Genomic DNA, 12,673 nt, shown 5'->3' with positions numbered 1-12,673 from the left:
TCTTGTCAATCTTATAACAAGTATATTATTCCATTCTGGTTTTTGTCAACCTGATTTAAACCTGACAAGGGCCAGAACTTACTGACTGGTTGAAATGTTTATTGAGAAGGTCATTTTCAGAACTTTACTCATTCAAGAAAGAAAGTAGGTAGAAACCGGCGAAGCTAGTTCTTCCCACCATGAAAACCTCCAATGAACTGCAGGTAAATTGTAACACAGCAGCATTATGTAAAATATTTGTGGTTTACCTAGAATTCATTCTTTATGTAATATCTATTTTTCTTTTCTAAGGAAGACATTATGATTTTGAAAAAAAAAACACCAACTAATTTGTCTCCTTAGAATTCAGAGTATGCCACAGTATTGTGAATTTCCCCCTGATTATTCCAAGATTTCTGTTGGTTTCCAGTGAACTATTAGTCTCAAAAGAGGCTTAAAAAAACAACAACAAAAACTATTGTGGTAACATTTCCCACAGCTGTGGGTAGATGAACTTTAGTTCTTCTCAGCTCACCCCTCCCCCCCCCCCATGATCATAAACCAGTCAAATTAACTGCTATTATTCCCCTAATGTGATTTGTGGCAGTCTGTGTCAATTTTTGATTGTCATAGTTTGACCAGTTTCTTTTATGCTGAACAAAGGAGTGTAGCCTACTTTTTAAAAGTAAAATTGCCAATTTTTCAGCATTGGATCTTGCCTGTGGGGATCACAGTGGTTTGTGTAACCTGTGACTAATCGGATTTATTGAAAAAAAAGGGGGGAAAATGAAAATCTTTCTTTGATGCATTTTCTTTTCAAACTGCACATATAGCCACAACCACTCTTTTCATTGGCTGTCCTATTTCTACGTACTTTTTTTTTTCTTCTCCAAAATCTCCTCTCGTGGGTCTTTTATGATTTATACTTCTTGTAACTTTTATAAGAAATGTCTGAGAGGACTGTGAAGATGCCCCGCGGGGAAACGTGACTCACTCAACTCCAGAAGGGAGTTCCCCCTTTTCATGGGAATGCACAAAGACTCCGCCAGACTACGTCAGGAGGGGAGACGTGATTTGTACATCAAAGTGGCATTTCGTGAGATTGCAGCATTAAACCTTTGGTTTGGCATTTAGCAATGATAGCCTTTCTGGAATTTTTAATGATTTCATTTCAATGAACCATTATCGGTTCACCTCTGAAGTGCTGCTCTACTCTTTGCACTTCTAGTGAAATTGCAAATTCATCCGGGGAGAGTTTATTTCAGGGCAGTGTGTCCACTATCCAATGTAACACATCTACTAGCTACGTACATGTACCATCAGAGTGAACCACAAGGGGCCGCCTTATCTTCATGGGTGCAAAATTCATAGACACTTTTATCGTGAAGGTTGCTTCTTCCTGGCAATAGATAGAAAGTTTGTCTGTTTGTTGCCAATAGCAACCAACAATACCATGTGCACTGGATTTGCTGAATAGTGAAACATATCTTTTTAGAAGCAGATGAACTGATTCACATTAGTGAAGGAACATAGATATCTGTAATAACAGCAATGGAAAGTACAGATGGCCGCCATATTAAGCGTAACTTAACCCATGGATCTGTACGAGAACCTAGTGGCCTCCGTGTTAAAGGGGAAGGCTAGTAACTGATCAGTGGGAATCAGTGGAAATGCTGGGAGATGATTGTTCCAATCCTTATGGGATTCATTCAAGAGTTCATTGTATATCTATTGTTGTGTGAAAATGATTTGCTTCAGAATGGTCTCATATTCAAGTAATGTGCAGTTTAATGCTTCCAGGTTAGCGTCCCTGGTCAGTGACGGAGCATTAATCTGCACATTACTTGAATATGAGACCGTTCTGAAGCAAATCATTTTCACACAACAATAGATATACAATGAACTCTTGAATGAATCCCATAAGGATTGGAACAATCATCTCCCAGCATTTCCACTGATTCCCACTGATCAGTTACTAGCCTTCCCCTTTAAGTATGCGGGTATTTCAGAATTTAGTATGGAATGGGTTAAATGAATGGCCAGCTTTATTTGATTACAGTGACGTAAAAGAGGGCTTTATGATTCATATATTGCTTGGTGGGGTGTTAATTTATAGCTAGGTGCGTCATTATGAGTCATTGTAAGTGTGTCACTAGGTAGAGTAAATACTTTTTGTGAGCCTTTTGTGGTTCATACATATTTGTTTCAGGTGATGCAATATTTAAAGCCTTATTGCTCACAATTTACAACATAACACATTTTAGGAGATTATCTCTCTCAAATTGACAATCTTTTTGGAAATTTCTTGGGTAGAATAAAGTCAACCATTTTGCTCCAATCTTTCTCTGATAAAAGATGTGCAGTGACATTTGTAGAGTTGCTGATTTGATGCGAGGTGATAATCTCTTCAAAGATATGCAATGAGATTCAGGTATTATTTCACATGATTAGATACATGTACTTGTAATGTGAAATCTTGTTAATCATGACTTGTGTATATATGTTTGATATTGTTTTACTTATTTTCTGTTATGTACAAGTGGAGAAATAAAACTTACCGAAACTGAAAACTGAATTTCTTCAGCAAAATTCTCCCAGACTTGGTGGTTTATTTGCAGCATTTACTCTTGAAATTAACCAGAGTACCTACATTGACATACTGTAATGGTGAAAACCTCCAATGCATTTTGTAGGAGGTATCTGTCAAAATCCTACCCATTGTCCAGGAGTACCCCATTATTATCAAACTATTACTTAATAACTCTAGCACAAATAAATTTAATTTGTGAAGCATACTTGCTAGGTACTGGGTTGGATTGAAAGTGACATAGTACTGCTATTGGATTATGCCTTCTATATAGTATAACCTTCAGCGTGCTTTCATTCCTAATTAACAAAGATTTCCTGAAGCTAATCACCAAGTAACTGCCTAAGTAACAAGGATTATGGGATCCCAGGTGCATCCATCAATAGGCCACTAGAAGGTGACCTTATTAATTACTTTTAGATGCACGCTATTTCTTCCTCGATTGGCACGAATTTCCTGAAACGAAATGCCTTGCAAATGAGGTGATTATGTAATCCCCCTCATTCCCAGGGTAGCACATTCGTGGACATTGTGTGGGAATTTAACATTACCTTTAGTAACAAGGCATTATGAATATGGATACAATAATTAGATGTGATTAGATGTGAATGATCTCATATCAATACACTGAATATCCATGCGGTATATGGATATGATAACTTGGTCTGTCTGAAAGTGATCTTAGATTGCACTCAGTAAATGCTTGGCTTGACTCATTATTTTTTTGTACCACATTGCTGTGATATGGTCATGAGACTTTTTTTTTCTCCTGCTATAAAACCTTTTAGAAGAATGGAAAAGAGCAATTAAAACAATTGGACAAATATACAAACATAGATGAATGCTTGTAATAATTAGCATGGAGGGGTCTAACATGAGTATAAAGAAAAATGGCAAAGTGTGAAGATGAAATTTGAGACAAAACAGTGTAAACAACCATAGAAACACAATGTTATCTGAGGTCATTAAAGCACTGTACAAAGAATCGGAGGCTATGTTAGCCTAGGCAAGGTCCATCAGGCATTGTTCTGTGAGAAAATTGTCAAAACATTTACTTTCAATTCAGACATTGTTCACATTGTGATATTTTGATAGACATTGATACTGCTTTCTTGTCCACAATATTCTGTATTTCCTCATGAAATTTGTATCTCTTATGTATGATTTATTCATGATTTATTTTGTTTATTTGTTTATTTATTTATTTATTTATTATATTTTATTTATTCATTTATTCATTTATTTATCTTATTCTTCTTTTTTTTTTTTGGGGGGGGGGGGGTAAATTCTTGTCATATTTCAAGTTTCACTGAAATGTGCCTAGATTTCTGGAAAGAGCATAACATCTTATACTAATCTTACGCGAACAGTCCTAGGGGTGCACTGACCCCTGGATCAGGATGAGAAGTTCCGACGGATGTTTTTTGCAGGCTTTGACATGGAACACTGCCCGAGGCGAATATTTTTGGGCCCCAGCGATCTTTTTCCTCCCTCTCTCTTTTTTTATTTGAGGGTCTTTCCGAGTTCAATTGCAGCCAATTATGTTATCCGTCTGGTTTGGCATTGATTGTGACAGATGAGGAATTCTGACCGGGCGACTTTGTTTTTTTCTCTCTCTTTGATATTCAATCTTTTTGCCAGTTTCCTTCTAAAACTGACCAATCCTAGGCTGCAATGCAGTCAAAGGGGGGTGAGGGGAGGCCCCTATTACCGACTCTTCCGACCCTCTCGCAGATTTCCAGCCGTGCGGTGACATTCGGGCGTCAGGATGATTAGGCTGAAATGTCAAGCCCGCGGCCTTGTGCAGTTTTAGTCGGACAGTGAGGGCGTATATTTTTCCACTGCGCAGTAAAAGAGATACATGATTTTTTTTCCTTCAAGTAGAAAATAACAACTGGTCTTTAACCCGTTTAGCTAGGATGGACTGATTTTGCTATAACACGCATTTCTCAAAGACACCTGCCCGAGTATACTTTGAACTTGTCTTCAAGGGATTAATATTTGATAAATATTATATCATATATCATTTCCTCATTCCACAAAATGAAAGTTTCTCTCATAATCTTCTTTTCTCATTTCTTCATACTCCTTACAGTGCTTAATAGTGAGAGAAGAAAAAAGACAGAGAGGATGGACAGAAGAGATTTTAACAGCAATTTTTATTCTCATTATCATTATCTTTTTTATAAGCTTGACACAGAATTCTTGATCAATGATTTGTATGTGATAAGCTGTGATGATTTGTAAATATGCACCAGTTTAGTTAATGTGACCCAGTAGGAACCCAAAGTGTGATTGCTCAACATACATACTCTGTACAATGCACCCTACTGTCAAAACAGTCACTGCATGTTTTAACCAGTCAACAGTATAGCTATGATGATTGAGGGGGGTGGAGAAATTGGAAAGCCAGATTGGGTAGGTCCTACTTTGATCACCCTATTGTGTCCTATTCTCTTTTGTTTTTTAAAACATTAGATTGAAAAAAAAAAATCATCACTGCTGCATGGAGGATGCCTTGAGGCATTGTCTCTATTTCCTATTTCCTACTGGCTCTTCAGTAAGATCCCCCCTTCTATTTTTGTTCTGATAGCTCATCATATCAATCAGATCTTGTCATCAAACTGGTTTATTGCTACTTGATCTACTCTCAGGTACCCCCTATTCAGACGCAAGCCAGTTTATACCAAAACTCGATAAAGAAATGACGTATAAAGAATCATCGTATAGCCGATAGACCGTTCAGACGCTAATTTCTACCATTCCGGAAAAACGTCGTATAGATGTGCAGTTTCTCACTGCGCATGTTGTTATGGTTATGAGTGACAGGTACAAGGTCACCTTTCGTGCTCGCTCCCATTAAGCCCCGCCCAGTTATACCGTTCTATGGTCGCCATACGTTCAGACGCACAATGCACACGATGGATGCTGATTCGTTATCGAGTTCTAGTTCGAAACGATGCTCTGACCGTCGTTTCGCTATACTTCATTTCGTTAGTCAGCGTTCAGACGTATAAATTCATCATATAGCTATACCGTTTTGGTATAGCTATACCGTTCTCGTACAATTATAATTATAAGTACAAGTATAATTTTTTTTTGCGTCTGAATGCCCTGTGAGTCTACTACCCAGTTCGTCTAACCCCACTACGTCTAAACTCACCAAACTCACTCACTATGAATTTCATCTAATGCCCATTTGGTCTACTTCTCACTTGGTCTACTTTGGTCTACTTCTCACTTGGCCCAGTTCGGCTACTTATCGTTTCGTCTAATGACCAGATGGTCTAATTGCAGTCTTGTCTCCTTGGACTTTTTCCCCCATTTTGTCTAATAAACTGTGGGTATTAGACAAAGTGGGCATAGCCCATCTGGGAGTAGACCAACTGGTAATGAGGCAAAGTGGCAATTGGACTAAATGGTTATCACACGAACTGGTTTTTAGACAAAACAGGATTAGACCATGTGGGTTGAGACTAAATGGCTATTAGACAGTGGGAGCAGACCAAGTGATAGATCACCATCAAACTTGGTGCAGAGGTGACAGATAGTAGGGCAACCAAACAGATTGGGTGTCAACAAAAGGTTCAAAGGTCAGGGTCAAAAGGTTTCAATTCTTTTTAAAGCCCCCCAGTTCGTGATGAAAGCTGTTTTGTCATCAGGGTCTGCCGTTGAAATATGATGAGGTTAATGAGTCTACCAATTATGGTTTATTGATTTGAGCATGAGCATAGAAAATCTGGAGATCTGTAGGCCCTTTCACATGCAAGAGCTATCAGTTCTCTGAGACTGCAATGCAAGACTGGCTTTACTTGCCACAAATTCTCCTCTTGTCATGTGTCCTGTCATGTGTCCTGGGGAGCCATAAACGTATGATCATTGATTCTTTGTATGATCATTGATTCTTTGTATGCTCATTGATTCTTTGTATGATCATTGATTCTCTCTAAATGCATTGAACGGGGAAGCACAAACGCAAAATTACTTACATTAAACGCCTCGCTACAGTTAGGGTTATAGTTTTTCACTGATTCGCAGTGCATGTTCTTGAAATTGGCTCTTTCATGTGCTTGAAAAAATTGAGCATGAGCAATACTCCCGTAAACAGCATTTTGAATCAGCATTTCAAAACACTGGTTTTACCTGAAAGTCACCCTAAACCTGACGAGAGGGCGAGGTCTGAAAGAGAGAGCAATAGAGGAAAAGAGGAAGAGATGGAAAGATAGATGGATAGATAGATACATAGATGGATAGATAGAGTGATAGATAGAAAGATGAGTGGATATATAGATAGATAGATGGATGGATGGATAGATAGATAGATAGATGGATGGATGGATGGATGGATGGATGGATAGATAGATAGATAAATAGATATATAAATAGATACACTTCGTAGATTGATAAATGGATTGATAGATGGATAGATAGATGGATAGACAGATATTTATTATCATTATGATTATCATTTTCATTATTACCTTCATCATTACCACCATTCAAGTATGATGACATCTTTTCAAAGACAACTTTCCAGATTTCTTAACAGTACCCCCTCCAAGTGAAACATTTCTTCTTTTTTTCCCTGCAGCTCTGGCCTTTTCAAAATGTCAGCTTCATTTTCTCCCTAAAGAAGTCACACCGAAGCAGATGCCATCATCATTAACGATGTGCTTGTGAAATCATCATATGTTAATAGCACCATCCCTTGTTGCCATGGTAATGATGAGTAATGGTTCTTACTCATGATACTGCTCAAATGCTGTATTAAAATGTGTTAAGCACTTTCAAATATTAAGCAAAGCGAGATTTGTCAGTCTTTGTAGAGTACGTAGAGCTGTTAATGACGCTTGTCATGGTATTGGTGTACAAATGTGCATCTTTCATTATATCTTTATATTTTGGTTTTTATAAAGTTTACAGGTACACCTTTCGAATTTTGACCTATGAAATGCTCTCAAATTAGGGTTGCTAGTCTTGGAACAGAAAGATTGTTATAATTTAATATAGCACCACAGGAAAAAAAGTTGATAGTCACTTTATGGTTATGATGTCATATCAGCGAGGTTGGCCAAATTCTTTGATATCAAGGCAGAAAGATGATGCCCAATCATTTATTCTTTACAACAACATATTGAAACAGCCCTAGATAGTTTTGGCAAACTTTTTAATTATTTGATTAATGTTCATTTTTATGCCCAAAGCATGCAATCATTAAAAGAATTGTGAGATTTTTTGATCATATGAAGGCCTTGGACAGAATGTCACATAAATGAAGGAGATTATTGCGAATTACACCACCTCTCATTTTAACCTTCAGTTATAGGTCAATATGTTTTGGCTCTGTTTTTAATTCTTTCCATCCTTATCGTTCCAGTTGTCATTACATTTAACCAGCATTCCACCATAATTCATTGTGTCATATTTTCTTAAAAATATAAAATAGTGCCGCCAAAATAGATGATATATGTTATCAGTTCTCCTGTTACCATGGTAACAGTGCTTGCCAATGCTGTTTTGATAGCCAAGAGGATATATTGCTTGTTAACAACTTAATATGAGTATCCTGCGTATTAGTGTGGGTACATGTAGCTTTCATAGCTCTTCAAAAACTAAGTGGAAAAAAAAAATAGCCCTGTCATTATTGTGTACCGGTAATTCAGTAGACTGGAAAATTGTAAGGGGAGATCCGTAGAGGACACATAGAGAAAATGTGGCAAACTTTTGTTTCATTCTTCCCCTCTGGATTTGAAGTACTTGCTAACCCCTACGTGTTACAGAAAACATTCAGATGAGAAAGCTGCTTGAAAACAGAATATCTGAATATTTTGTACTGCTACTGTATGAATCTCACATTCTTTGAACCTTGCAGTGAGAAAAGACAAATTTTTGACTTTACATTTCATATGAACCTGCATCCATCTAAAACTGAATGAAGAGAATCTGCTGTACATAATGATAATGATGATAATGACAATAGTAATAATAGTAATAGTAATAATAATAATAATAATAATGATAAATTATTTAGCATACACATCAGTGGCAAAAGTAACCATGCAGGCAAATATCATGGACACATTTTTTTTCTGGAATCCTGCGGAGCTAAGCCAAAAGTCTCTGCTTAAAGGGTGTGTACAGCTCTGTTTGAGGTGAGGATTTAGCTTTTAACGTTTTGCGAGATATTCAGAAACCAATCTTTGAGATGTCAAAGAACATGCAATTCTAAGGGGTATCAAAAGTTTATTTGATGAAAATTGGTTTTGAAATGGCTGAGATATCGAAAAACAAGGTGAAACAAAGAGATCCTAATAAAAGGAGTGGCCTGTCGCCTTTTATTGTTATCACTTTTTGGGATATCTCAGCCATTTGAAAACCAATTTTCATCAAATGTTGAATCCGTCTTAAACTTACATGCTCTTTCATATTTCACAAGAGGTTTCTCATTATCTCACTAAGGAATGTTCAAAACATGAATCCCCACCTCAACCAGTACTGTACAGTCCCTTTAAATTTATCGTGAGGAGGCAAAGGGAAATAATGCTTTACTGGAATACATCCTGGATTTGAGAACAATTGCTGTTAAAGTTGATTCAGTCAAACAAAAGCCAGCCAGATGCCCGCAGGGTCTTGACAGTTTACGATCATTTCGAGAGGGTTTTCTGGAAGACATTTTATGTCATCGTGCTCATTCTGTACTCCCCATCCTTGTTCCATTTCCTATTTCAAACCTCAAACCTCTGTACTGTTCCTCCAGTATACCTCTGCCCACCTCCCCCACTCACTCCTCCCTAGTCTTGGTTCAAGGCCTTTGCATTTCTTTACCATTCTCCACCTACTATTGACAAGGATTTGTCACACCAAGGAGCTCAACTTTCTCCGTGAGGAAGTCACACACATGTCTTTTGAGATTCGAATGGATGCAGTGCATGGTTGATTCTTTTACCTTCAATGTTTACCGTCAATGTTTACTTTTGATCTAAAGGTCGACCATGTCTTCAGTAGAACAAAATTTCAGACCAGCCAAGTACAGTTCATTTTGTGGTTTGGAAATGAGCCCAATATCACATTGGCTAGCTCCCTGCACAATGAAATCACAGAATGCCCGCAATGTCATTATGAAGAGATCTTGTCAATTCTTGGTACGATTCCCACATAAGGCAGCTTTTGTGTTTCATCTTCATTGGGGAAATGTTATCCTCAATCCCATCATGCTCAACGATATCAAAAGCAGTCCGAAGTATGATAGACAGATGACAGACATCGTGCCAGGAAACCAAATCAAACTGTGCAGTCAAGTTGACGAATAATGCAAAGCGAGCATGCAACTACAGCTTTGGGCGAATTTGGGTGGACTGCTCTTGGGCTGATGTAGGCACAATTACTTTAATAATATCAGGCTACACTGCAGTTATCTCCCTGATAGCAAGATGGTCAGCTATGGTAGTTAAAACTTTGTTTCTATGAAGACGGAGACATCTAGAAATTCACAGTGACACAAATGAATGGGATGTTTGGGAACAAATTGGAAATTTATCAGGTGATAACATCATTACATCTCCTAATTTGCATAGATGCGGTTGTTCCTAATTTGAATATATGCAGTTGTTCCTAATTTGCATAGATGTGGTTGTTCCTAATTTGCATAGATGCAGTTGCTCCTAATTTGCATAGATGTGGTTGCTCCTGATGTTATTCCGTCATAAAATCACATTTTTCTTGGGTCTGACTTCGATTAATTAATCTTTTCCCAATCTGTTAATTTGATTTTACCTTTTGATTTCTTTTTGTCTAATCCAACTTGAACATGGTGTAGAATACTCAAAGGTCAAAAGAAATGTCCATCAGCCCCTCCCTCCCTCAATTTATTAATCATCATATTGCTTGAGGTTAATGTCCCTTCCCTGGGACTGCCCTCAGCAAGTGGGGACCGGTGATTCACGTTTCTCACATTCTGTCCGGAGGGGAACTTGTGAGTAGTTGAAGAATGGGGGTATAAGGGTTAGAGAGAGGGGTACATTTGTGCCCCCCTAGGGGATTTTCAATTTTCCCTCAGGACACTCACCTCCTCCTCCTTCCTTTGACACATCAAAGTTTCCTCTTTCTTTATAGCAAATGTCAGGCTTCATTATTCACACAAAAAAAGATTAAATTTGTGATTTAGTCCATGCACAAATATATTGGTGATGACATTAATTTATCTGACTTGTCTTTCTTGGTTTTGGGGTCTAGAGCAATTACCCCCGGGCAAGTACCCCAGACCCTTCCCCTAACCCTAATCCTAATCCTGAACCTATTCCTAACCCTAACCCAAACTCTAACCCTAAACCTAACCCTAAAGCTAATCTTTACTCTAACCATGGACCCTACAGACGGTAGGGTCCATGCTCTAACATTATCACAAACCAGTATTTAGCTGGGGGGGGGGGGGGGGGGAGAGGGGGGGGGGGGTAATTGCCCTGATACGGTTGTTTTGATCAGTATTGCTGCATAGCTTGAACATGATATCAACTTTAGATTACATTCTTTTTCTTCTGTTTTGCTGTTAAATATATATATGTATTTTTTTTTCTGTGCAACTTGTGTTTTCTTCTATATCATTAGCCTGAACATGAAATGCAGGTTGCCTTTTGATTCTATCATCTATCAATTCATCAAAGAGAATCAATCTTGGGTGAAATTTAATTGCTTTGACAGGGGTGAAGCTAGTTTGTCATATATGTGTGCAATATGTTTGAATCGTGAGTGAGTAGTTCATTGGCAGAAGGACAGTATGTGATCAGCAAATCAATTGAAGAGTTTAAATTGCAAAATGACCTAAGTGCCTAAGTTCATCGTGAGATAGTGCGAAATAAAACCTTTCCAGTGATATCATACTTGTAACATGACAAGGAATATTTGTGAAAATGTATGTAAAAATATCCTGTATTTTTATGCCTCCGCCACGAAGTGGTGCCGGAGGCATTATGTTTTCGGGTTGTCCGTCCGTCCGTCCGTCCTTCCGTCCGTCCTTCCGTCCGTCCGTAATGAATTTTGTGGACAGGGTAACTACCAAAACCTTTTGAGGTATCCTAATGAAACTTGGCATGTATGTGTATTAGGGGGTGAAGTTGTGCCTATCAACTTTTGGGTGCACATGCTCAAGGTCAAAGGTCAAAAGGTCAAGGTCAAATGCTTAAAATTTTATAATTTCCCCCATATCTATGCAATGCCTGAAGATATTTTCTTGAAACTTAGTGTATACATGTACTACCCAATTAAGATTCTCTGGTGAAAGTTTGGGGTCATGAGGTCAAAAGGTCAAAGGTCAAAAGGTCAAGTAAAATGTTAAAATTTCACTTGTTTCTCTGTATCTTGGAAATTGTTCAAGGTATCTTCATGGAACATAGTGTATATGCATCTACTGACTGGCAGTGGTTATCTAGGGAATTTAGGGTTCATGGGGTCAAAGGTCAGGGGTCAAAGGTCAAGGGCAATACTTCAAAATCTTACTATTTTCCTTATATTTATGCAATGCCAGCAGGATATTTTTTTTTTAAAACTTGATGTATGCATGTCTAACCCAATAGAGATTCTCTGGGATTTTTTTTTTGCCAAGAAGGTCAAAGGTCAAAAGGTCAAAGATCAAGTGAAAGTGCTGAACTTACTTTTTTCTCCATATCTCGGAAGTGGCTCAAGTTATCTTGAAACTTAGTACATGCTGAATTTATGTATGTTCTGCCTGACAGTGCTTCTCTTATAAATCAAAGGCCAAATGAAAATGATAACAAATTACTGTTCAATACAGAAATTGCGCTTTTTCTCCATACCTTGAAAATTACTCAGTGCATAAACTTATGAAATGGTCAAAGTCAAGTTAAAGTTCTTAAATCCCCAAGTACATGCTCTCCTATTCATCCAATTAAACATAGGTCAAGGAAGGTAAACATTCAATACATTTGTGACAAACATGTCATTTTAATATTTTGCCAATTTTGTGAAAATGTAATCACACATTGTCCACATGTACTATAGACCTATTAGGAGAATCATGCATTATGGCGGAGGCATACCAGTCGCCATAGCGACATTTCTAGTTGGATTATTTTCTTTTTCTTTTTAGCAGCT

This window comes from Diadema antillarum, unplaced genomic scaffold, assembly GCF_040938485.1.
Source record: "Diadema antillarum isolate AM-2024a unplaced genomic scaffold, OU_Dant_1.0 seq00000589_RagTag, whole genome shotgun sequence".
NCBI lineage: Eukaryota > Metazoa > Echinodermata > Echinoidea > Diadematoida > Diadematidae > Diadema > Diadema antillarum.
The sequence above is the reverse complement of the archived record's forward strand: the minus strand, read 5'-3'. Positions refer to the sequence as shown.